The 27,267-nt window shown below is 44.4% G+C and overlaps 1 protein-coding gene across 1 annotated transcript in view; it reads left to right on the forward strand.

The window, feature by feature from the left end:
• Positions 1-14,919: 14,919 nt before the first annotated feature.
• The window catches only part of ANXA7 (annexin A7), a 49,181-nt gene continuing 36,833 nt past the window's right edge, over positions 14,920-27,267 (forward strand). The window contains exon 1 of the mRNA XM_034775686.1: positions 14,920-15,373. The gene's annotated coding sequence lies outside the window, so the exon portion shown is untranslated. The remainder of the gene's footprint in view (positions 15,374-27,267) is intronic.

Consider the following 27,267-nt stretch of genomic DNA (forward strand, 5'->3'; position numbering starts at 1 on the left):
AGAGGTGGTACTTCTTGCACAACTTGTAAAATGTGCAGAACACGTTCTTATATGTCTGGACAGTTGAAATTTCTTCAAACAAAACTTAGGGCATGGCTACACTTGCAGATGTAGAGCACTGTGAGTTAAATGAGCCCTCAGAGCACAGTAGGGAAAGCGCTGCAGTGTGTTCACACTGTCAGCTGCAAGCGCACTGGCGTGGCCACATTTGCAGCACTTGCAGCGGCATTGGGAGCGGTGCACTATGGGCAGCTATACCACAGAGCACCTCTTCCCATTCTGGTGCTCTGGCTTGTAGGAAGGGGCAGGAGGGAGGGGCGGGGCATTCTGGGTCCTGTCCCAACGCCTCGTGATGCGTGGCTTCGCATCCCAGCAATCCCTGTGATTCCGTCCACATTTGGTGCCATCTTTCAATATTTTACTGTGTGCTCTGTCTTCCCTTTTGGTCTGCGGGAATGGATCCTGAACTGCTGAGGAACATGCTGATGGGTCTTGCCAGCACATCACGAATGGCAGTTGAGTTACTCCTTAAGCTTCAAACTAACAGTGAGGAGTCCGATGTCGACTCGCGTAACACTTACAACGTGAGATTGCTTGTGGCATTCACGGACATGCTCACTGCAGTGGAACACAGCTTTTGGGCTCGGGAAACCAGAACTGAGTGGTGGGATCACATAGTCATGCAAGTCTGGGATGACGAGCAGTGGCTGCACAACTTTCGCATGAGAAAAGCGGCTTTCATGGGACTGTGTGCTGAGCTCGCCCCCACCCTTCAGCTCAAGGACACAAGATTGAGAGCTGCCTGCGGGTGGCTATTGCAATCTGGAAGCTGGCAACTCCAGACGGCTACCAATCGATTAACCATTTTGGAGTGGGAAAGTCGACCATTGGAATCGTGTTGATGCAAGTTTTCAGGGCCATTAATTGCATCCTGCTCAGAAGAACTGTGACTCTGGGTAACGTGCATGACATTGTGGCTGGCTTTGCACAAATGGTTTTCCCTAACTGCGGAGGGGCGATAGATAGGACGCATATTCCAATTCTGGCACCAGCCTACCTAGCCTCAGAGTACATAAATTGGAAGGGGTATTTCTCTATGGTTCTCCAGGCGCCTGTGGATCACGGTGGGCATTTCATTGACATTAATGCAGGCTGGCCCGGAAAGGTGTATGATGCACAAATCTTTCGGAACACTGGCCTGTTCAGGAAGCTGCAAGCCAGGCCTTTCTTCCCAGACTGGAAGTTGAAATGCCCAGTATGATCCTTGGAGACCCTGCTTATCATTTAATGCCGTGGCTCATGAAACCCTACACAGGGAGCCTTTACAGCAGCAAGGAGCGGTTCAGCAACAGCCTGAGTTGGTGCAGAATGACTGTGGAGTGTGCTTTTGGCTGTTTAAAGGGCCGCTAACGCTGTCTGTATGGGAAGCTGGACCTGGCCGATGACAACATCCCCACGGTTATATCCACATGCTGTACCCTCCATAACATTTGTGAAGGGAAGGGTGAAAGGTTCACTCAGGCATGGACCTTGGAGGTTCAACACCTGGAGGCTGAATTTGAACAGCCAGAGAGTAGGGCTATTCGAGGGGCCCTGCATGGGGCTATAAGGGTCAGGGATGCCTTGAGGCAGTGATTTGAGGCAGAAAGTCACCAGTAATGTTTGATGCTGCATGGAAGTGAAGTGCAGTGGTTCCAATGTTAGTAGGAATCTGTTTGCTACATATGATACTGACTTGCAGTGCCTGTTGCTTTCCTGGGCTAAGGTATCTCTTACTTAATGCAATAATAAAGAATGTTTTCAAAGCCAAAAAATTCATTTATTGTAAAACACAACTGCTTGGGAAACAGAGGGCAAGAGGGTGGGGAATGGTACAATCAGATTTGCATATGTCCTGTTATACTCAGCCTTCCTGTCTGGAGTGCTGTGCAATGAGTGCTGCACTTCAGGCTGGCTAAAATGCATGGTGATGGGGGTTGAGTGCAGCGGGTAAGAGTTGTAGTTTGCAGGGCTGGGTGGTGAAGCTACAGGTGTTGGAGGCAGCTGGTGCCGATAAGAACCTGGATGTTGGGAAAGTGGGTTGGAGGTGACATGGGGGCACAAGCAAAAGTTTTGGGACAAGGGCTGCGGGGGGTGGGGGCGGACAAAGTGTTCCACCTGCTACGAGCGCCTGTATTGAGTCCGCTTGGCGCTCCATGATGCTTAGCAGCCGTTCCATGCTTTAGTGCTGGCGAGCCGCATTCTGCTAGCGGACCCTCCTTTCACTCTCCTGCCATTCCTGCGCTTTTTGATTTTTTTTTTTTTCATTAAGGGACTGCTGCATTACTCCGTGCAGCATGTTGTCTTTGCTTCTACGTGGCCGCTTCCTGATTCTTTGGAGACTTTCAGCTGTTGATAACAAGGGTGGCTGGGATCTCACAGTTGCATCTGTAAAGCCAAAATGCAACACTTAACAGAGGCAGCATTGTTCACACCAGACAGAGCAAAGATTTGGCCGTACTTAAAGACCAGCACAGTCTACATAATAGCAGGAAAAAAACTGTCCCAAAGTGAGCGCGCACAACCCATAGGAGTCCCAAAATGGTGAGTAAGCACAGGGGCAAGGGGGACTGATTGTTTTACAGCCATACTGTCCTCTGGGGTTCTGTGCCTTGGGGAGAGCTAACAGCTGCAGGGGCCCCCTGTACTGAACACTGTCCCCACATTTTCCACAGAATGAGTTCATTCTGGACGATATCTTCCTGTTGAAGGTGACCTGGGAACATAGACATAGAATATCAGAGTTGGAAGGGACCTCAGGAGGTCTAGTCCAACCCCCTGCTCAAAGCACGACCACTCCCTGACTAAATCCCCAAATTGCCCCCTCAAGGAATGAATTTACAACCCTGGGTTTAGCAGGCCAATGCTCAAACCACTGAGCTATCCCTTCCCCCCCTAAATATAGCTTGGTATTACTGTTTCCCATTTTTCATCCTCATTCCACCAAGTTTCTGTGATGCATATATCAGTATGTATCTTATTATTTAGAATTCTAGCTTTTTGTATATAAGCACTTTAAAAAGTTGTCACTTTTTAGCTATCTGCAATTACGTGATGGGACTCTTTTTCAGTTGACTGTTTTCTCATCAGATCCCTACCTGTATTTTATCGTCGTCTATCCTCTCCTCCTTACTAGGACATAGAGAATCTCCATTAATAGATCCTCCTCCAAGGAATGTCTTTGTCTGAAGCATGTGTTCCTTCATACCTGTCAGCTTTCCTCAGCCCTTAAAATTAAAAAGGTCATAGTTTTAAAAACTGTTCTAAGTGCCAGCAATCTGGTTCTATTTTGGTTTAGATGGCCCTCACCCTTTCCCAAAAGTTTCCCCAGTTCCTAATAAACCTAACCCCCTCCTCCCTACACTATCCTCTCATCCACGTATTGAGACCCTGCAGTTCTGCCTGCAACTGTGTTACATGAATGATCTCCCAGCCATTCATGAACCATCAGCCAATTTCCCCTAGCTTGTCAGAACTGTACTGTCTTACATTGGTCAAAAGCCTGGCCAGTTTAAGTTCATTAAGTAATTCACCACTCCCTCAGTGTGGAATGGACATGTAATAGCCTTTGTAAACTGAGCTGAGATTTCCCAAGCACTTCAGCCAAAACCTAAACAGGTTTATTCACTTCAAATCTATTTTTCTGTAGTCATTATAAATAGCAGCCATAGAGATCAGAGTTGGTTATTTACGAAACAAAAATAAATTTGATGTCTAAGTTCTACAACCTAAGCAGGATTTGAATCAAACGGTGTCTCACCTGACAGATGGTATAAGCAGGTTACAGACTGGACTCCATTTCCAACCTGGGACCACCCTTCCCCATTTCAAAGTCTTTGTTTTTGAGTTGGGGGAAAGGGGGGGGGAGGAGAAGAGGCCAAGTGATGACATCACTGCCTCTCATATTTTCTTCCAGCTGTGAAGATCCTTCCTGTGACTTGGGGGGTCAGGCAGCCCCCATTAGTCAAGCAGTCTCCATTGCCTATGTGTGCGCTTTCTGAGAAGTTTTTGGAATGGCCAGTGGGAGAGTGGATTCCCTTTAATGGACCATCAGCACATAACTGGCTGGTCCTTTGCTGCAATTGAAAGGTTGACTGTGGGTGTCTCCCAACCTCACAACATATTTCAGTAACACATATAGCAATGCTTCATAACTCCACATACAATGATAGCACATACAATCCAAGAGGATATTAATGTTCAACAAATCAAGACTTTTAAAATTATACCTTACATGGCATACTTTGTACAAAACACATAATTATATGATAGTGGTGAATATGGGGGTTCCAGGGTGCTACTTTGAGGTATAGTGCATCACACTCTCCCTTTAAAAAATTCTGCTTGTTTTAAAACAAACAACCTCCCTACCTGCAAACCTTGGAAACACTAGGAATGTAGGGTCTTGGACTTCCCTGGCTGTGCCAGTAGCTCAGGTAAGTATTTTCGTTTAACAAAAGTATCTTTTGATCCAAATGCAAATACAACAATGCCTAAATGGGGGAGGGATAGCTCAGTGGTTTGAGCCTTGGTTTGCTAAATCCAGGGTTGTAAATTCAATCCTTGAAGGGGCTATTTAGAGATTGGGGGCAAAAATCTGTCTGGAGATTGGTCCTGCTTTGAAGAGGGGGTTAGACTAGACCTTTTAAGATCCCTTCCAACCCCGATATTCTATGATAAATAAGGGTTAACAAGAAACAGCTTTAAATTGTCGAAGCTAAGCCCTTCCTTTAAATGCTCAACCTTTATTCTCTTGGTTTTTGTAATGTCATAACTCTAGTTCTCCCATCCCTTCAGAATCTTTCACAATAGATGAGGTGTATGTCTTAAAAAAAAAAAAGAGTATTGAGCCCTTTTTCTCCTTTGAAGGTCCTATTAAGGGTGCATGGACAGCTGTAACTGACTGCTTCACTTGGGTACCCAGAAAGTTCTCTAAGCATGTTTTTTAATGGACTTTAAGATCATTCATTCCACAGGGAACAGTAGACTTTTCACATACATACACACATCCACTTTCACCTCAGCAGGAAGTCAGTCAGGGTCCAGGTTAGCTGAAATGGGGTCATGCTATGGGCCTAAAAATAGCAGGATTTGGGGTGGAGCCTGGATTCTGAATCCCAGTGAGCGGAGTGAGTCTCAGAGCTTGAGCAGGAAAGTCTACATTGTTATTTTTAGCCCTGTAGTGTTAGCCCTATGAGTCCAAGTCAATTGACCTGGGCTCTGAGGGTATGTCTAAACTGCAATTAGACACCTGGGACTGGTCTATGCAGCTGACTCAGGCAAAGGGGCTGTTTAAGGGTATAGACATTTGGGCTTGGGCGGGAGCCCAGGGTCTAAGACCCTGCATAGTGGGAGGGTGCCAGAGCTCAGGCTGCAGCCCAAGCCCGAACATCTACACTGCAATTAAACAGCCCCTTAGCCCGAGACAGCAGGCACAAGTCAGCTTCCTGTTGTAATTGCAGTGTAGACATACCCTAAGACTCGCTGCCACATTATTTTTTTGTAATCTAGATGTACCCAGAGATGGGCTGTCAATATTTGAACTGCTAGTCTCATAAATTCTGTCTTGGTCAGAGCTGATCTTTCTGGCTACTGTGTTGACATGAAGATTCTCTGAACACATGACAGTGAGCACCTGTTCTCCTGCAGGTATTTAACCATGTTGAAATGAGAACTCATTGTCATATCTAGTATCAACTGTATGTAACAATCTATTCCCCCTGGGGTATACTGTGTGCTTGGCAGAGAGTTGAAGGTGTGTGTAAAATATTCCACCTTCTGGCTGCCTGTGACCAGGTTCCTCCCAGGCATATATTCCAATGAGTCAACCTTTGCCAAAGCAACAGCTTGTGATTGAAGCAGCCCCTTCTGTACAAATCAATATTAAAAGCGTTTGTTAGCCCTATTGTCTCTGTGGAGTCTGTGCATGATAACTCTTGGCGATCTGCCATTTAGCAAGGCAGCAAAGGTGCAGGTGCTACTGTGTCTGCTGTTTTAAATCCTTGAAGTACAAGACTGCTTGTGAACCTCTTTTAGAGCCAGTGCACTGGGAAACTGAAAAAAAGACTCTGGCATTGCTTTGTGTTCACACTAAAGATGGTCTGTACTGATTTATCAGAATTAGCAATTGCTGGGGATCTTTAATATATAACAAGGATAATGTGTGTGTTTTTAATTGCAGGCTAGGGGGTGGTAATGAAACTCCAGCACTTTCTAGCTGCTCAAAGCTTCTACAGCAGAAATGTGCTGCAGTGTGCATAGGGCCATGCAAATTCTGTCTCGAGAGAACTGATGTTTATTACTTTTCTGTACTCTATTCTACTGTAGTCAGAGGTGGATTTACAGTAAAACACAGGGTAGGGTGACCAGATGTCCTGCTTTTATAGGGACAGTCCCAATTTTGGGGTCTTTTTCTTATATAGGTTCCTATTACCCCCCACTCCCGTCCCGATTTTTCACATTTGCTGTCTGGTCACCCTAACACAGGGTGCCCTGGCACGGAGCCCCTCAATGACAGGGCACCCCAGGGCTGGGGCAGAAGCTTGGTCCTGCGGGCTCTGCCCCCACCAGCAGCCAAGCTCCCCCTTCCCCCACCTCCTTCCCTGAGCATGCCGCGTTCCTGCCCCTGCCCCTCCCCCTCCCTCTCCCTCTCTGTGCTTCCCCCACCACCGAACAGCTGTTTCCCGGTGCTCAGGTCGCTCTGGGGGTAGGGGTAGGGGTGGGGACACAGCGCACTGGGGGGAGGAGGTGGAGAAGAAGTGCGGGCGGGGCCTTGGGGAACGAGGTGGAATCAGGGCAGAGCAAAGGCCGGGCCCTGCACATACCTCCCCCCCTAGCCCCCTGGTGTGAGCCACTCAGGGCAGGGGGCCACGGCTGCCCAGAGGGGGGGGGGCAAGTGGGGCAATTTGCCCCGGGCCTCACAGGGGCCCCACGAGAATATAGTAATCTATAGTATTGCATCTTTCTTTTATGGAAGGGGCCCCCGAAATTGCTTTGCCCCAGGCCCTCCGACTCCTCTGGGTGATCCTGCAGGGGGCTGAGGTGGGGCATGGGGCTGGGAGCACCCCCACACCCCAAGCCCACACCCCCAGCCCCCTGCACTCCCTCACTCCTGCACCCCCACACATCTCCACCCCCACCCTGAGCACCAAATGGGAGCTCCTGCACTGCCACCCCCCACATTTCCACCTGCACCCCTCACACCAAATGGGAGGTAAGCACTCCACACCCCAACCCTGAGCCCCGTCCTGCACCCTAACTCCTGGCCAGACCCTGCATCCCAACCCCCAGCCTGCTCCTGCACCCTAACTTTCTCCCAGACCCTGCACCCCCTCACACACTCCCAGCCCTGACTCCTGCACCCCTCTCACACACACCCTGCCCTCCCTGACTCCTGCACCCCCCGACAATCCCATCTGCAACCCTCGCACCAAATGGGAGCTGCCCCAGGTAAGCGCTCCACACCTCCTTCTCCAACCCTGAGCCCCCTCTCATACCCTAACTCCTGGCTAGACCCTGCATCCCAACCCCCAGCCTGCTCCTGCACCTTAACTTCCTCCCAGACCCTGCACCCCCAGCCCTGAGCCCCCTCCCATACCCTAAGTCCTGGCCAGACCCTGCACCCCAACATTTTTTTACATTTTTTTTTATAAAGTGCTCTTATCCAAAGTGCTTTACAATAGTTAGTTAATGGTAAAAACAATATTTGGAAAGATCATTAAGTGGTTTGCCGAGACCCTCAGCGATTTTTCAAGTGGTCTGTGGAAAAATAAGTTAGAGTACAAAAACAATCAAGGTACCTCACTTTACTTTCATTTACTTCCTATTACTTATAGGAGGAACTCCACCAGAGAGGTCCTTTGGTGCCATCTGCCTGTCCCAAGTCAGGATAAAGGAGGAGGGTTGGGCGTGGGGCTAGTAATTCCACCCCGTAAAAAATCAACCTGCTATAGAAACGCCAACAATAGAGATAACAGAGACTTTTAGCCTGGAAAAAGAAGGGTCTTCGACTCGAAGACGCATGACGCTGGGTGGTGAAAGTCGTGAGGAAGCCACTAAGCTGATTACCCTTCTTGCAACCAGGAGGATTACCATCGGTACATGGAACATGAGGACCATGTACGAGTCAAGAAAGATGGCACAGGTCGCAGCAGAGATGAGGAGCAACAACTTGACCCTACTAGGCAAGCGGAAAAGAGACCGTCCAAGAAACACCTGGCGACGCGACCTTCAGGCTGATAGCATAAAAATGGGCTATACCTGGAACCAGCTAGAGCAAATGGCCCAGGATAAAGGACTCTGGAGATCTGTGGTTGGCGGCCCATATCCCAACTGGGGTGACGGGCATGAGTGAGTGACTTATAGGAGGAGGATGAAGAAAAAAAAGAATGAAAAACGCGGGTCGGGGGGAGATAAGACAGAATGTTCTTTTTCTTGGCTGGGTCCCAAGGAGGGGCCCCCAAAATGAAGCTGAGCACAGGGCCCCACTAACTCTAAATCCACCACTGACTGTAGTTCTTTGATTGGTGCTTGGCAGAGTTGGTTATTCTAATCAGAAGCTGCTCCCTGACTATTTGCTTAGTATATTGCTTATCAGATTTTTGCATGACCACTGTGGAGTGGCCTTTTGCTACATAGCTCAAAGCAGCTGTAGTGTTGATGACTACATTAGAATGAAAAATGGAGGAAAAATTTGCAGACTGTTGGCCTGCTAAACCTGGGGTTGTGAGTTCAATCCTTGAGGGGGCCCTTCCAGTTCTTTGAGATAGGTATATCTCCATTTATTATTATTATTTATTAGATGTGTGTGCTTAAGCAAAGTAAAAATAGAGGCTCATGTTAAAACGTATCTGTCTATATGGCTGTACTTCAAATGGTGAGACCAATTATAAAATCAGGCAAATAGTTGCAATGACATGTCACAATCTTAGCTGCCATCTAACTTGCTTACCAGAGGTGCCTAATCTGCGGCACTATTAAGACAAGCATTATTTCTATTGAAACTTTTACAAATTATAAAATGTTTCTCACATATTGAGCATAAGCTAATGTAGGTTTGAATTAAAAATATACAGTAAATATTTTCCTCAAATTCTGAAGTGAGAGAAAGTTTTACCAACTAAATTTGTATTTGTTATCTATAAAAAAACTGCAGCTAAATGTCAGAGTTCAAATTCTAGCAATATATCTGAGCAGGACATCTTATTCCTATCAACATACATTACATTGTATTCATCAACACCTAACTTAATCTGCCATTGTGATATTAGGTTTCTTCAGAGTTTCACTTTTTTTCCCCTAGAATTGATTCATGTAAAGGTGGGGGCAGTCCCTGTGTGCCCCATTGCAGCCCAGTATGGCACTGCAGGTGTGCTCCACCTTAATTTCCCCAAGTGAACCATTAATTCACTTTAACTGACCAGGGCAAGGAGACACCAACACATATTAGTCAAATTAATAAAATGTCAGGGCAGGAATCATTACAATAAAATAGTTTATCAGGACCTGGTACAGAGTTCCTAAACAATATCCACAAACCCAAGTCTGAGATTCAGGTTTGGCTTGTCTCCTGATGCTTGAGAGAGAAAACTCCACCTCTGCAGCCTGCCTACCTGGCTTCTACTCCGCTATCTTGCTCCATGGACACTGGCCTGTTTCTATTTACATGTCTCAGCCCCTAGGTGGGACTGGACTTCCTTGATTATCCCCACTCTGTAGGCTCTGGCCTGTGCCTTAGAGGCCTAGTACAGTTTTCCCCATATACTTATTTCACAATTCCCCTAAATCCTGTCTAATCTTGCTACCTTTTATTTCTTTTTTCAATCATTAACACATTAAACACTAGTCCCAATAGGGCTCTTTTGGAAACCCTGTTGATTAATCTGAGTCTGATCAAATTCTTGAGTTTCTAATAAGGCTGTCAAGTGATTAAAAAAAATCATGATTAATCATGCAATTAAAAAGCTTAATCGTGCAGTTAAACAATAATAGAATACCATTTATTTAAATATTTTGGATGTTTTCTACATATATTGATTTCAATTACAGTACAGTGTAACAAAGTGTACAGTGCTTACTTTATATTAATTTTTAATTACAAATATTTGTACTGTAATAAAAAACAAAATAGTATTTCAGTTCACCTAATACAAGTACTGTAGTGCAATCTCTTTATCATGAAAGTTGAACTTACAAATGTAGAATTATGTACAAAAAACTGTACTCAAAAATATAACAATGTAAAACTTTAGAGCCTACAAGTCCACTCAGTCCTACTTCTTGTTCAGCCAATTGCGAAAACAAACAAGTTTATTTACACATACAGGAGATAAAGCTGCCCGCTTCTTGTTTACAATGTCACAATGAAAGTGAGAACAGGTGTTTGTATGGCACTTTTGTAGCCGGCCATGATGCAAGGTATTTATGTGCCAGATATACCAAACATTTGTATGCCCCTTGTGCTTTGGACACCAGTCCAGAGGACAGTTATGTAACAAAAAATTCTACATTTGTAAATTGCACTTTCACGTTAAAGAGATTGCACTACAGTACTTGTATGAAGTGAATTGAAAAATACTTTCTTTTATCATTTTTACAGTGTAATAAAAAAGAATGATACAAAGTAACACTGTACACTTTGTATTGTGTTGTAATTGAAGTCAATATATTTGAAAATGTAGAAAAACATCCACAAATATTTAATAAATTTAAATTGGTATTCTGTTATTAACAGTGCAATTAAAACTGTTATTTTTAAATCACAATTAATTTTTTGCATTAATCGCTTGAGTTAACTGCCCTAGTTTCTAAATATTTGCCGTTGAGGTTTGCTTGTCACCTCTGAAAATCAGGTCAATAGAGATCTTTTTAAAGGAAGGGAAGAGTGTTATGTTGCTGGATTTTTTGTTAGTTTAAAGCAAAGTATCCTCATGTCTGGCTTTCTTCTGCTCCCTGCAGTTAGCTCCTGTGCAGAGCAGTCATGTTTCAGCTATAAAGCAGGGGAGATGTGGAATAACTTTGACCTACAAATGTGCAATGGGCCATGTGCACAAGCCACATATCTCAATGAACTGTCTAAAAAAAACGAGTGTGCTTGTGATTAGACAATCATTGTTAGTACTGAATGTTGTGTGTGTGAAAACAAACTGGACAACTAAAAAAAAAAACAATAAAAATATGAACAGTTGTACTTAATGTAAGCTTGAGCTGTGTCTTGACGTGCTTGTGTCTAAATAGCACAGCAGAACCAGACCTGCTCCATGTATTGTGTTGTTCACAGAAAAAGTGAGGCTTTTATTTTTATTGTGGCTCCACCCAGCAGAGCCAGAGAAATAATGGATGCAATCCACCTGCAAATCCTCTAGCTGTAGTTTGCTGTTCACTAGTGTTGTGGGAGGATTCCTAAGAACATGACTCAGTGGGTAGTGGCTCTCACTCTGCCGCTAAACAAACACACTCTGTCCTTTCTACTTATCAACTGAACTGAACTGGCTTCTCCTTACATGCATGGATGGTTAACTCGATTTAGCCAAGCTTGACTACCTGCATTTTAATTACTGTGGTCACAAGGTGCAGCAAGGAGTTTTTTTATAGTAGATATTTTAGACTTAGTTCAGTGATACATGCTGCTGGCTTTTTGTACTTTGATCTGATAGTTCAAAGATGACCAGAATTATTGCTGTTACAAAGTGGGGGAGAGTGGTTGACAGGAGTTGTACACTGACTGAAATTTAACATGTTAAAACCAAGCACGATTGCTGCCTTGTCACTTACATTTTGTATTACACTTTGGGAAGACGTTTTGTATTACACTTTGTATTACACAAGGGAAGACAATGAGGTGTAAGGGCTAGTGCACAGGACTGGCAGCCAGGAGTTTTAGCGTCTGTTCCTAGCTTTGCTATAGACTTGCTGGGTGGCCTTCGCATAAGCTCTGTGCTTTTGGTTTTCCCCCCTCTGATAAATTGGGATAATCACCTTTTGTAAAATACTTTCAGAACTTCAGGTGAAGAGCACTAGAAAAAGCATGAGTTATTTAGGTCCATATATACAGCCCTCAATCCTGTTACAACTCCTGTTGACATCAGGGGAAATTCCACTACTCAAGGGGGTGAGGGGAGGGAGAGAGAGAGAGAATGATGCTATGCTACTGAAACAATATCATTTCGCTTTCAGTGTGCTGTTGATAGCAATGTTGGGAGAACATGAAGCAGGAAGTCAACAAGATATGGTGAGTAAATATACCCTCCAATGAAGGTGAACTTGTTCTACAGTCTTGTTAGCATCTGCCAAATCTTCCGTTTTCTTTATACAATATGTACCCATGCCACTTACCATCTTGCCCTGGCTATTGCTTTCTCAAAGCACCCACTGTTTGCTAGGTAAACTCATCTTGATGAAATTCCTATCCAGTCCAGTATCCTGTCTCCAATGGTATCCAGTACCATGTGATCCAGAGGAAGGTGTAAGAACCCTGCCATAGGTAGATGTGGGATAGTTTGCCTTCATTGTCTTCTCCTAATCTCTAATAGCTAGAGACTGACTTGAAGCCTGGAAGCATGAGGCTTAATATCTTTTCCAGATTGTTGTTAGCATTAACTACTATAATTCATGGAAGTCTTATGACCTGTGATTATGCAGGAGGACAGACTAGATCACAATCATTCCTTCTTAAAACCCACAATTCTAGATATTGTTATCCATATAGGTGTCAATCATTTTTTGAATCTGCACTCAAAGACATCCTGTGATGATGTGCAGGTAGTCTAGTTATGTGGTGTGGAAAAAATATTTCCTTTTTATCCTTTTCACATGTCTGTAAAGCACAAGGTCTCTGCCCTGTGGAGTTTGCAGTCTAAATAGACAACACATAGAGATGAAGGATAGAATGCAACAAAACAACAAAGAGATCTGTTAAGCTTGAGGTAGCATTCTTTTATTTTTGTGTTGAAACTTTTAAAGATGTTTGTTTCCTTCATACTATTTTAGGAGCAGGATTTGGAGTTGATAATCCTCTTGGAAGAAGTGAGTTTGAAGACTGTGGAAGTAGATTCAGACCTATTCAAGGAGGGTTTCTAGGCATATGGACTCACAGGAAGGAGACACAGAGGCAAACGTGATACATATGTACAATATGTAGTCATTCCTAAGCCTGTGCAGGTCATTGGTGGGAGAGGGGATGGCCACCTACCACCAGGGAAGGCTTGAATCAGAGTTTTGATTCTTTACCTGCTACCAGAAACTTGCTTTGGTAATTTACCATACATGTGAGCTGAAAATAGGTAGGGGCAAGCAGGGGCGGCTCTATGTTTTTTGCCGCCCCAAGCATGGCAGGCAGGTGGCTTTAGGCAGTGTGTCTGTGGGCGGTCCGCCAGTGCCGCGCCATCGGCGTCCCCGCCGCCGAATTGCCACTGAACCGCAGGACCGGCGGACCTCCCGCAGGCATGCCACCAAAAGCTGCCTGCCTGCTGCACTTACAGCGACCGGCAGGCCACCCCCCCGCAGCTTGCTGCGCTGGTGTCTGGAGCCGCCCCTGGGGGCAAGGCTTTCTGCTGCCGGTACTAAGTAGTACTAACAGAGAAATAGCTTAGTGACTGCGGTTGCATCTGGCTTCTGACAGATGGATTGTAGTGTGTTTGTTTTTCTCAACAGGTGACTTAAATGAATTTACATGGGGGCTGCCAAACAGCTAGCTTATTTGTATAATTATTTAGAGCAAGTTTCTCCCTGATTCCTCTTTATTTAACGTAACAGAGTAGCTAGTATGTTATCAAGGGTGGATCCCTACTAGACTAAACTTTGCTAGTTACTGTCCTTTAACTATGTATAATCGGTCACAAGGTAAATGGGGTAGAATAAAAATAGAGTAATCAAACTGTTCCTAGCATGACTTTGAAAGTGAGGGTAATTAGCATTGGAAAAATTTACTGAGGACTGTGGTAGATTCTCTATCACTGGCAATTCTTAAAATCAAGATTGGATTTTTTTTTTCAAGATATGCTCTAGTTCAAAAGGAATTATTTTGTGTAAATTTTCTGGCCTGTGTTATACAGGAGGTCAAACCAAATGATCACAGTGGTCTCTTCTAGCCTTGAAATCTATGCTATGGGTTCAATAAACACTCCAAAAGGATTAAAAATAGAAGTAAATCAAAGTAAAAAAAACTATGTACACTTTGTACAGAAGGCAAACACTTGTAAATTATGAAAAATAGCTCTTGTCAGTAACTGATAGTAGGAATGTTTTCTTTTAGATTACTAATCTGGATAAATTTGATGTTTAACCCATTGTGGGCCAGATTCTGATTTTGACTATACAGATATAAATTTGTAGTAACTCCCTTAGCTTCAATGGAATTTCCCTTGATTTACGCTGATGTAACTAAACGTCACAAGCTGGGTTGGTTCAGCTATACTACTTGTTGGGACATGATCACCCTCCTAAACAGGGTTGCTTGGTGCCTTACGCTTTGGAATAAGCATCCATCGAGTCACGGGACATTCTTGTAAGATGAAACTCCGCCTCTCTTTCCTGTAGGCCGTCCTAGTTCTCCCCTGCGAGCTGGAGCACACTCTCTGCTCGCTGGGTTGCTAACGAAACCAAGTCAGCTAACTCATCCCCTAAGTAAAGCCTCTGCAGCTGTGAGTCCAAGCTTATGCTGTGCTCCCTGTTCCCTATGCTCTAACTAGCTTGTATCCGGCTCACACCGGCTGCTGCTGTGGGGGCGGTTCTCTCTGTATTTCCTACGGGAAGGATGTCACATGCTAGTCCCCATACACATGGCCGTGCCAAGCCGAGAGTAGCTCCCATGACCCAAAGGACAAGGGGGGGTAGTGGTGCCCACCTCTTCTTTCTCTCGTTGACAATCTCCCCCAGGCTCTACCTGCGTTGGAAGCTGGGAGGGGTGTTCGATTAGCTAGAACTGGGAGGCCTCTCCTGCCGGGTCCAGTTGCAATAGCACCCCCCGGCAGGTCCCCATGCTGCCCTGGGGGGTCTCTAGGGCCGCAGCTACCCGGACCGAGGCGCCTAGGCGTTGTGCCCAGGCCATAGCGACACCAGCCGCGCCTGGCCGGGAACCGAGCGCGCGGCGGAGAGAGCCCAGTTAACCCCATCACCCTGTTTCGCGGCTCTACCCACGTCAATAGGCAGAACCAGACCCCAGCCGGGTAGGGCTGAGCGGACTCCCCGCAGAGAGCGGCTTGCCCGTCTCCTCCTCCTCCAGCCGCGCGGCCAGGAGCTTGCGCTGCCCTCAGGGCGGGTCCCGGGGAAGGGGGGAGGCGGCCTGGCTCTACAGGCTCCATTTTGCTAGTGCGGAGGCAGTGAATTGACGGCTCAGGTGAGTGGGGGGCGCGGGGGCGGCACCGGCTAATCCCGGCTCCTCCCTTCCCAGCAGCGCTTCGGGGCTACGTTCCCCGGGGAGGGCCGCCCCAGCGGCAGGCAGGCAGGCAGGGAGGCCTGGGCGCGTACCCCCCCCCTTGTCCTAGACCGCCCTAACTCTTGGGAGCCCCCTTGAAACGCTAGGGGTTTGGCGCCAGGCCAGCCCGGCGGGTCATGGGACGCTGTAGGGTCGCCAGCCCGGGCCCCTTTCCCTCCCCACATGGGGGGCGGGCAGCTCAGTCCCGCCCGGCTCCTGTCTGCGCTCTGAAGGGGAGAGGCTCTCTCGCCCACCTGCCCTGAGCCTTGCAGGCCACTGTGCAACACCGCCTAGCCTGGGAGGGCGGCCCCGGGTTCCTCACCGGCTAGAATTGCGCCTGGGCTCAGGCTGGATTCCGTGATTGATTGAGTTATAAAATAATTTTGAGAGGTTTATTTTTAAGCTTTTTATAAACATTTTTATTGCCTTAAGTTTTCAGCGTGGTGGGAAATTATGGGCAAAGCGGGGCAGACAGTAATTATTGACTCACAGTAGATGTTGATTTCCAAAAGTGAAAGCTTTATAACTATTAAATCATAATTTGTTAACATCACGTGAAAATATATAAAGTAAATATCCTTAAATCAATTTCTAAAGCACCATTTTTCTTATGTTGCCTATTTGTAAAATTATTATTGATGGAAATGTTTTCCTTTGGTTTGCATGTGTACAGTGAATTCCACATATATTGATATTTACCAATAAAAATGTAATCCTTCCAAGCCTAGTTATACCAATGATACCCCTACTGTGGATGCAGTTGCATTGGTATAGTTTATTTCCCTTCCCATAGCACCTTTATACTGATATACTTTAGTCCACACTAGGAGCTTGTACCACTTGTATGCCAATATAGTTAAAGTGGTACAACTTTCTAATGGAGACGGTCTTTTTTGAGTATGTCTACAGTACACCTCAGCAACTGCAGCTGACCCATGCCATGTCTCTGGGTGTTTGTTTAATTGCAGTGTAGACATTTGGCTGGGTCTGGAAGGCAGCTCTAGGACCCTGTGAGGTGGGAGGGTGCCAGAGGTCAGGCTCTGAGCCAGAAGTCTACACAGCAAGGAAACAACCTGAGCCCCACACAAATTGGAGTCCAATGGTATGGGCCCACCATCATGCCATGGATGCCTAGTTGCAGTGTAGACACTGTATGGGGGCCCTGTATGTGAAAGGCTGGTTCTGATTTTCCTCAGCTTCTCGTATCCTTTTTCTAATACCTATCTAGAAAATGAGGCCTCTCCATTTTGTTTAAAAATACTGAAAAGTGTAATTAAAATTTGGGAATGTAATGAGGTGATTACAGGTGCTCTCTACGCTTGAGCCACATTCACTCCATTTGTTGGCTCTCCTTGTAGTGACCATTAGAGAGGGATGAGAAATCAGAAATGTATAAATGCTTTTCCCTTTCCTGAAATTAGTTAACCCAATAAAAGGAATCACCTACAACTTTGTACATGCTCTTTCTGTTAGATTTTTAATATGTTTTTGCTTTGCTGTCCACACCCCTTTCCTGCCACTTTTGCTAAGGAGGAGAACTTTGGAGGCTGTAGGAAGTGCAGACAAAGGGCTGTTAATGCATAAGTAGAAAACTAAAGTTTGTGAGTGGCTTTTGGAGCTACACTTTCTAGGAAAGTGGCAGTTGAGAGCTCTGCAGTGGTCTCTCTAATTTACAATATTTTTTACTAGTCTTAGGCCCTTATGAAAGACAAGGTCTGAGGGAGGGCCACTGTTGAAGTCCAGTGCCAACAGCTTCAGTGTCTTCCCTATTGCTCATATTTTTCCAAACAGGGGCATAGTGAAACTGACACAATTCTTGTTATTTCACAGTTGTCCACAATGTTCTGAATAACAGTAATGAAACTTACCATGTCTTATCGGTCTTGTTCAGCTGCTCTTTGGGGAAGCTATAACCAAAAAGGGAGGCTGACTCTAGAGTGGTCTGCAGACTAGAGAAGACAGCTCTGCATTTGGAAGATTGGCCTTGTAATTGTGAGGATAGAAACTTTTTTTAAAAATGAAAGATGAGTTAGACTCCTTCTTTTACCAGGAAAACCTTCCTAGTTATTCTCTAGTGCAAATATATTTTTCAAGCTCCTCCAGCCAATTTATTCATATTGTATAATTATAGAATAACCATAGGTTTCTCAAAAAAAAAACAACCCCAAAACAAACAAAAAAAACCCAATGAGGAGTCCTTGTGGCACCTTAGAGACTAACAAATTTATTTGGGCATAAGCTTTCATGAGCTAAAACCCACTTCATCAGATGCATGGAGTGAAAAATAAAGGCAGTTTCACTTTTGAACAGAAAATAGGATCCATAATTCTAGAGTTTTGAAACTCAATGGGCATTATTTGCTGAGTCACTGGGGGCACAGGGATGGAGTACAAGTATATTTTAATAATGTTTCAATGAAGACGCTTCAGAGGGCATCCATTTCATGTCTCACAAACTGCTGTTAAGCAAAAAAAAAATCATGGAACAAAAACTACATTAAAAAAAAAAGAGAGGCTTCTGTTGATAGAATCTGTTTTCAGTTTTGTGATGTTAAACTTCCTTAACGAAGGGCGAAGTCTCAGTTTTGCTTTGGGATACTCTAAGGTAGTGTTTCTCAAGGACCGGTCTGTGAGATCTCTCTGACACAGTTTAGGAAGGCAGCAAGCTGCTAAGGCATTCAGAGAAAAGTGAGTTCATGTGCTGTGGACTCGCAGCTGGCTAATGCTGTTTAACAAGTACTTAGTCCCATATTATGCAAGTGATTTAATTTCTCTCCTGAAAAGCATCTGCACATACTGAAAGCTATTTCAGGAAATGTTACTGCCAGGTTACATTAACTTTTGAAAACTGGTTACTACAGTGTTTGAACCGTAGCTGAGGATTAGTCTCCAATCCAATTCAATGTACCCCAGTCTAGCTGTAATATGGGCATTGCTATTGAAACTATGGCCCCTCTGTAAGCCATTTACATAATTTTTAAATCATACATTCTTTATTTTCAAATTGAATAAAATGATTTTTTTTATTTTAACAGATGAAGAAAATACAATTTTTTTTCCTATGGTGATGTTGCCCAAGGAACCCAAATAGGGATTAGAGCCTCATGAAAATTTTTATAACACAAATACAGTCCATGCTACAAATACAATCCCTGCCCCAGAGAGCGCACAGTCTACAATTTAGACAATACAAAACAGGCAAATAAATAGACAAAGGCAAGGGAGGAAAGTTTAAAAAAGGTAACAATAGAGACAGCTCTATTTGCATATGTTAGCAATGTCACAGGTGGTCACAAGCATAAACTGGCAATTAACTTGCTAATCAAAGACTTAGACAACTTGAACAACTGGTTTGTTTTATTTGAAAATTAGAAGTTTGAAATTCCTTCCTGTTCCCGCCCTCCCTCATGTGAAGGTATCTATTTTCACTCTTTTGCTTTCACTAATAAATCAAAGGGAAACATGTAGATTAAAACATTTGTTTAGTTTTCTTGGCTGGTACTAAAAGCTTAAATTATGAAAAATGAAATTTTGTGTCAATGTTTTTAGCATGTTTCAAGACCTAGTTAAAGGATTGTTGGATCTCAATTGTTCAACAAAATGAAACTGTTTTAACTGTTGGGGAAACAACAGTGTTGCAACCAGATCCTCCAACAGTTGGTTTTGCAGTACAGATAGGACTGTGGTATGGCTCAAATTATATCATACATTTTAAATCTGATATCTTTTAAATTATGTTATGGAATCTATACCAACAGGGTCCTTGGTTTCATAAACCTTCTCCAGTCCCCTTAGAGTGGCAAGCTTCCTACTTAGGGCTATAATTTATTAATGGAATTAAGCAAAGTAGACCAGCTGAAAATATTTTTTTTTCATTCAGTTTAGTAATTTTTGTTGGGTAATGATAGGTAAACCACTTTTAGACACTAGGGGCCCCTTTAAGCAACAATTGTGAAACTGACTGGTCTTATTACTGTCCAAATGGAGTTATATGCAAAGTTTAAATGGCATAAATATCTGAAGACACATGATTCAAACCCAAAATTTTAAAATTCAAATCTAAATTGTACTTAATAGAGGAAACTTTTGAGTTTGACAAGTGTCACCATGCCTCAATGGGTCACAGCTGAGCATGCCAGATTCAGGACAAACTGCCGAGAAATAAGGGCCGACTCAACCCCCAACTGGTGGTTATTCTTCCATAAGATGTACCACTCCAGTAACAAAAGTAAATTTCTGTCTCACCACACTGGTTAGCAAGAAGTCAGAAATGCAGTTTCCCAGCCCTTGTTTCACCACCCAGACACTAGACTTAATGATGAGTGGTTATTTAAAACCAATTTAATCAAACAAAGGTTTCTTCTAATCCCAAGAGATGAGACATGTAGCCAGGCCAATATATAACTCAGATCTTACCCAATAATCATGCTGTTGCCAATCCTTTAGTATCTAATATATAAAGGTTTATTTATAAGATAAAAGAAAGAGGAGAGAGTTAAAATGGTCAAAGGAATCAAATACGTACAGTAATTGCAAAGTTCTTGGATCAGGTTTGTAGCAGTGATGGAATTAGGGTTGCCAACTTTCTAAGTGCAGAAAACCGAACACCTTTGCCCTGCCCTGCCCCTTCTCCAACGATCCGCCCCTGCTCATTCCATCTCCCCTCCCTCCATTGCTTGCTCTCCCCCACCCTTACTCACTTGCTCACTTTCACTGGGCTAGGGCAGGGGTGCATGAGGGGGTGAGGACTCTGGCTGGGGGTGTGGGCTCTGAGGTGGGGCTGGGGATGAGGGGTTTGGGGTGCAGGAGGAGGTTCCAAGCTGGGGCAGGAGGTTGGGCTGTGGGAGGGGGTACGGGGTGCAGGCTCTGGGCAGCACTAACCTCAGGCAGCTCCCGAGAAGCGGCGACATGTGCCTCTGGCTCCTAGGTGGAGAAGTGGACAGGATGCTCCGCGGATCATAGAATATCAGGGTTAGAAGGGACCTCAGGAGGTCATCTAGTCCAACCCCCTGCTCAAAGCAGGACCAATCCCCAACTAAATCATCCCAGCCAGGGCTTCATCAAGCCTGACCTTAAAAACCTCTAAGGAAGGAGATTCCACCACCTCCCTAGGTAACCCATTCCAGTGCTTCACCACCCTCCCAGTGAAAAAGTTTTTCCTAATATCCAACCTAAACCTCCCCCACTGCAACTTGAGACCGTTACTCCTTGTTCTGTCATCTGATACCACTGAGAACAGTCTAGATCCATCCTCTTTGGAACCCCCTTTCAGGTAGTTGAAAGCAGCTATCAAATCCCACCTCATTCTTCTCTTCTGCAGACTAAACAATCCCAGTTCCCTCAGCCTCCCCTCATAAGTCATGTGCTCCAGCCCCCCAATCATTTTTGTTGCCCTCTGCTGGACTCTTTCCAACTTTTCCACATCCTTCTTGTAGTGTGGGGCCCAAAACTGGACAAAGTACTCCAGATGAGGCCTCACCAATGCCAAATAGAGGGGAATGATCACGTCCCTCGATCGGCTGGCAATGCCCCTACTTATATAGCCCAAAATGCCGTTAGCTTTCTTGGCAACAAGGGCACACTGTTGACTCATATCCAGCTTCTCGTCCACTGTAACCCCGAGGTCCTTTTCTGCAGAACTGCTGCCTAGCCACTCGGTCCCTAGTCTGTAGCAATGCATGGGATTCTTCCGTCCTAAGTGCAGGACTCTGCACTTGTCCTTGTTGAATCTCATCAGATTTCTTTAGGTCCAATCCTCTAATTTGTCTAGGTCCCTCTGTATCTTCTCCCTACCCTCCAGTGTATCTACCACTCCTCCCAGTTTACTGTCATCTGCAAACTTGCTGAGGGTGCAGTCCATGCCATCCTCCAGATCATTAATGAAGATATTGAACAAAACTGGCCCCAGGACTGACCCTTGGGGCACTCTGCTTGATACTGGCTGCCAACTAGACATAGAGCCATTGATCACTACCCATTAAGCCCGAGGATCTAGCCAGCTTTCAATCCACTTTATAGTCCATTCATCCAGCCCATACTTCTTTAACTTGCCGGCAAGAATACTGTGGGAGACTGTATCAAAAGCTTTGCTAAAGTCAAGGAATAACATGTCCACTGCTTTTCCCTCATCCACAGAGCCAGTTATTTTGTCAAAGAAGGCAATTAGGTCAGTCAAGCATGACTTGCCCTTGATGAATGCATACTGACTANTCCATGGGGCCAGATGCGCTGCATCCGAACGTTCTAAAGGAGTTGGCGGATGTGATTGCAGAGCCATTGGCTACTATCTTTGAAAACTCATGGCGATCAGGGGAGGTCCCGGATGACTGGAAAAAGGCTAATGTAGTGTCCATCTTTAAAAAAGGGAAGGAGGAGAATCTGGGGAACTACAAGCCAGTCAGCCTCACCTCAGTCCCTGGAAAAATCATGGAGCAGGTCCTCAAGGAATCAATTCTGATGCACTTAGAGGAGAGGAAAGTGATCAGGAATAGTCAGTATGCATTCATCAAGGGCAAGTCATGCTTGACTGACCTAATTGCCTTCTTTGGGTGATTGAAGTTCCCCATGAGAACCAGAGCCTGCGATCTAGTAACTTACTAATTCTTCCCAGTTTGTGAGCAGCAGGTCAAGAAGAGCTCTGCCCCTAGTTGGTTCCTCCAGCACTTGCACCAGGAAATTGTCCCCTACACTTTCCAAAAACTTCCTGGATTGTCTGTACACCGCTGTATTGCTCTCCCAGAAGTTCAATCGGGGTGATTGAAGTTCCCCATGAGAACCAGAGCCTGCGATCTAGTAACTTCTGTTAGTTGCTGGAAGAAAGCTTTGTCCACCTCACCCCCCTAGTCTGGTGGTCTATAGCAGACTCCTTCCTGGCCGCCCCTCCCCTAGGAGCCAGACATTCCGGCTGCTTCCTGGGAGCTGCGCAGAGCCAGGCAGGGAGCCTGCCAGCCCTGCTGTGCCGCCAACCAGACTTTTAACGGCCCGGTCAACAGTGCTGATTGGAGCCACCAGGGTTCCTTTTCAACCGGGTGTTCCGGTCGAAAACAGGACACCTGGCAACCCTAGATGGAATAAACTGCTGGCTTGTAATGTCTCTGGTAACTTACAAAAGATTGGAAGGTCCTGAATCCATTGGTTGTAAAGCTCCTGTTAGGGTAAGTCCATAGTCCAGAGATCAGAGCAGGAAAGAAGCAAAATGGAAATGCTTCCAGGGTCTTTTATACTTTCTCCCATGTGGAGGGGATGCTCTCAGTCTTAGTTTGTGGAAAAGTACAGGTGCAACATGGAGTCCAGGGTCATATGAGCCAGTCAAATGCCCTTGAATGCTTTGATGAATCATAGCAAGAGCCATTACCCATATATTGGCTAAGGCATCCACGGGATGGCCCACCATGCAGGGATAATCTTCTTCTGTGGCCCATTGTGTTTGTTAATGGGCCATTAACTTGAATGGTCCATTCACAATGTGCAGGCTAGACTAGATGTAAACTACCTTGTGCGTATTACCCCAGGAGCAAACACATTTGAAATACAGGTATGTAGTCAATATTCATATCTTCAGATACAAAAATGATATACGCATACAAACAGGATAATCATATTCAGAAAATCATAACTTTTCCATTGACACCTTACATGACATCATTTGTACAAGACTGTTGCAATTGTATAGCAGTGGTAGCAACAATGATGTGCATGGTCATACTTTAATCATATAATATCACAAATAAGTTCCCTTTTAATTGAAATTAGTCTAAATTTACTATATTCAGCCAAATAAAAAAGAAAAAGAAAAAAATCCACTGTTTCTTTGGTAGAAATAAGTAGTAATTTTGTAATGTGTGTGGTTAAACATTAAAGCACAAGTCTGAAAATGTAAAATATCTCATGCATGCTGCATTAGGGATGCTTCCCCTTAATTTATCATATTTACTTTGATCAACTTGATCCATCTCCCAAAGCCTTCTGTTGCTTGTCATTGGCACAGACACGAAGGTTGCTTTACTTCTATAGTTGTCATCATAGTGCTAACAGTATGAATTATATCAGTGAGAGACTGAGTACATGTAATCCTATGCTATTCTTGTTTTAGCACTTGAATTTGGTCTGATACACTCTGATTTTTTTGTTTCTGCTTTAATTCTCAGCAAGTTAACTTTGTAAATGCTTGCTACTTTCTGTGTAGTTGATGGTCAATAAAAATGAAAGATTCCTGTTAAACATTAAGTTTTACTATCTGGTATGTTATGCAAAAATGGAGTTTTTACTCTTGGGGGAATTCTGTGCCAAAACATTAAAAATTCTGTGCACAATATTTTAAAATTCTGGTAAAATAAGAACTAGATAAGTTAATTAAGGCTAGGTCCACCAATGGCTATTAGCCAAGATGGGCAGGGATGCAAAACCATGCTCTGAAGTGTCCCTAGCCTGTGTTTGTCAGAAGTTGGAAATGGGCGACAGAGGCTGGATCACTTGATGATTACCCATTCTGTTCATTCCCTCTGAAACACATGGCATTAACCACTGTCAGACCCAGTATGGCTGTTCTTATGTAAAATTCTGTATATTTTATTTGTCAAAATAACACAATATAATCATGCTAGTTTCAATTATTTTGGTAATTTATTTCAAAATACCTGTCACCAAGTATGTCTGTAACAATACAGGAAAAAAACAGTTTCAGGAATTTTTGTTTTTGGCAAATAGACTCTTACTAGGCATATTAATACAGAACGTTGAGTAATTAATTTAAACTACAATACAGAAATGTATTTCCCACAGCCTTCAGAAGCAGTGCAAAGACTTGGGAGAGTCAGGGGTAATGGAAAAAGAACAGGAGTACTTGTGGCACCTTAGAGACTAACACATTTATTAGAGCATAAGCTTTCGTGGACTACAGCCCACTTCTTTGGATGCATACAGGGGTAATGGAGGAGCTGAGGGAGAGGGAAGGAGCCTGGGAGTGAACTTGTAGGGTTGTTGGGTGTGAGTGGGAGAAATATTTTTTTGGGGGGGATGGAGGGATTGTTAGGGAGTTGGAGAGCGTCCCCTATGCAGGCCCTGACTGGCCCAAGGCTCTCCCATTCAGTCAGGCCCATCTGCCCTGTTCCCATGTGTCCTTTCACCCCCATCCCCATGTGTCCCTGCAGCCCACCTCCCCCAATCCCAAGTGGCCCTACACCCCCACTCCCATTCAACCCCTGGCTCAGTGCTGTCACCCCACTAGCTCCTGATCTCACGCCCCAGTCTGTCCCCCTCACTAGCACTTCTGAACCCCAGTCTATGACGCCTCAGCAGCCCTGTGTGCCCCACTCTTTCTGTCCTAACCTGGCTCCGCAGTCAGGGTACTGTGATGAATGCAGCCGTCTGCTGGCTATTCTGGAAAACAGTGGTCTCTGGTGGGTGAAAGGCGGGACTGCAGCACTTCTTGAGCAGAATGTATTTTCTGTGGTGGAAATAAATTGTGTGCCAGATATTAATTCTGCATGTGTGCAGTGGTGCAGAATTTCCCCAGAAGTAAGTTGTCCTGGCCAGTGAATAATTAGAAATGCTGGGCAGTTATTGATTATAACAGCACTTTTTTCTAACTTGTGCAATTTCCTCCACTGTGCGTGAGCAGATGAGAATTCCATTTTACTAAAAACTGTACAGTCAGAGTGCTCGGATGGTCTTTCAGTAACTAGGGTTTACAAATATCCCTCTACTTTAATTGGAGCTATCCTTAGAACTCCCCATCTAACTGCCCCAAAACAGGTTGGCTGATCGTGTCCCCCTCCTATCACTTTCCTTCCCTAGTCTGGATACCATTTATAATTTAAAAAGGGAATTATTTTTTGGAAGGGGAACTAAGGAGAAAATAGTGGAGGAGATAGGTGCTGAGTGGGGAGAGAATCAAAAGATGACAGCCAATGTGGCATATGGATGGGGCTTTCTGAGGTGACTGGGCAACAAAATGGCAGATGAAATTCAATGTTGATAAATGCAAAGAAATGCACATTGGAAAACATAATCCCAACTATACATATAAAGTGATGGGATCTAAATTAGCTATTACCACTCAAGAAAGAGATCTTGGAGTCGTGGCTAGTTCTCTGAAAACATCCACTCAATGTGCAACAGCAGTCAAAAAAGTGAACAGAATGTTGGGAACCATTAAGAAAGGGATGGCTAAGAAGACAGAAAATATCATATTGCCTCTGTAGAAATCCATGGTACACCCGCATCTTGAATATTGTGTGCAGATGTGGTCGCCCCCATCTCAAAAAAGATATATTGGAATAGGAAAAGGTTCAGAAAAGGGCAACAAAAATGATTAGGGATATGGAACGGCTTCCGTATGAAGAGACATTAATAAGACTGGGACTCTTCAGCTTGGAAAAGAGACAACTAAGGGGGGATATGATAGAAATCTATAAAATCATGACTGGTGTGGAGAAAGTAAATAAAGTCTCATAACACAAGAACTAGGGGTTACCAAATGAAATTAATAGGCAGCAGATTTAAAACAAACAAAAGGAAATATTTTTTCACACGGTGCACAGTCAACCTGTGGAACTCCTTGCCAGAGGATGTTGTGAAGGCGAAGACTATAACAGGGTTCAAAAAAGAACTAGATAAATTCATGGAGGATAGGTCCATCAATGGCTATTAGCCAGGATGGATAGGGATGGTGTCCCTAGCCTCAGTTTGCCAGAAGCTAAGAATGGGTGACAGGGGATGGATCACTTGATGATTAACTGTTCTGTTCATTCCCTCTGGGGCACCTGGCATTGGCCACTGTCGGAAGATGGACCTTTGGTCTGACCCAGTATGGCCGTTCTTATGTTCTTATTTTCTTAATATTCTATTAGAGAATTCTGTAGACCATAGAATATTCTATATTGAGAATGTAGGGATAAAATTCCCCCCACCTTCATAAAACCTAAGTATTCAGTTTCTATTCAGGTACAGTGCAGAGGTTACATTCCTTCCTTCAATCCAGGGTCAGGGGCTGCTGCTGCTCTGGCTTCTCGGCTGAAATAGTAGCTCCAGCCCTTCCACATTGATTGTGCAGGATACTGTATCCACTGGATCTGCAAACACTCCCCTGGCTAACTGCAGGGCTTAAGTAGTAGTGTGGAAGACTAACAACAGCCTTTCACACCAGGATGAATGTCACTTCATCCCTAGTGCAGATTTATAGCTTTTTGATAGTTGTACTTGTTTAAGGGAGATTATACATATTCACATCAGGCCTTTGTGAGGTCTTTCCTTTACCTGAATGTTTCCTCCCAGTTTTTGCCTGACTTCTGGGTAGTTTTTGCATTGTAATAATTAATGAGTCTGGAAACATTTGCTATAAACCTCCATTTTCAGTGTCTTCTGCTCATTAGTAAATATTTGCTTTCAGGTTGAAACTTAGATTTTTGCAAACCTTTTTCATGCAGCACTTTGCTGTTTTGGTTTGTTTGTTAATGGCTCAAGACAGCAATGTAATTTTGTGCTGTGGGTCATGTTCATCATAGTAGAAGTTTTAAAGGCCATGATATTTCTTATGAATGTCCATGTTTACTTCAGTGGGAATCTGGTGAGGATAAGGTTTTGCAAATTATTTTAAAGATTGCAGGTAGCTGAGAGGTGGTTAATGAACATTGAAATAATACCACACAGGAGAGCTGAATAAACATACAGTTGTAACCCTTCTGCCCCTCTGAGTTGGCAGCAACAAGGGCTGGGTTCTGTATCTAGGGGTTCCGTTTTAATAACGCAATGCAAAACCGGCTTGAGCCCCCACCCAGTGACCTGGGACAATTACATACCACCCCCTGGGCGCCTCTA

This window comes from Trachemys scripta, chromosome 7 (genome assembly GCF_013100865.1).
Source record: "Trachemys scripta elegans isolate TJP31775 chromosome 7, CAS_Tse_1.0, whole genome shotgun sequence".
Lineage (NCBI taxonomy): Eukaryota > Metazoa > Chordata > Testudines > Emydidae > Trachemys > Trachemys scripta.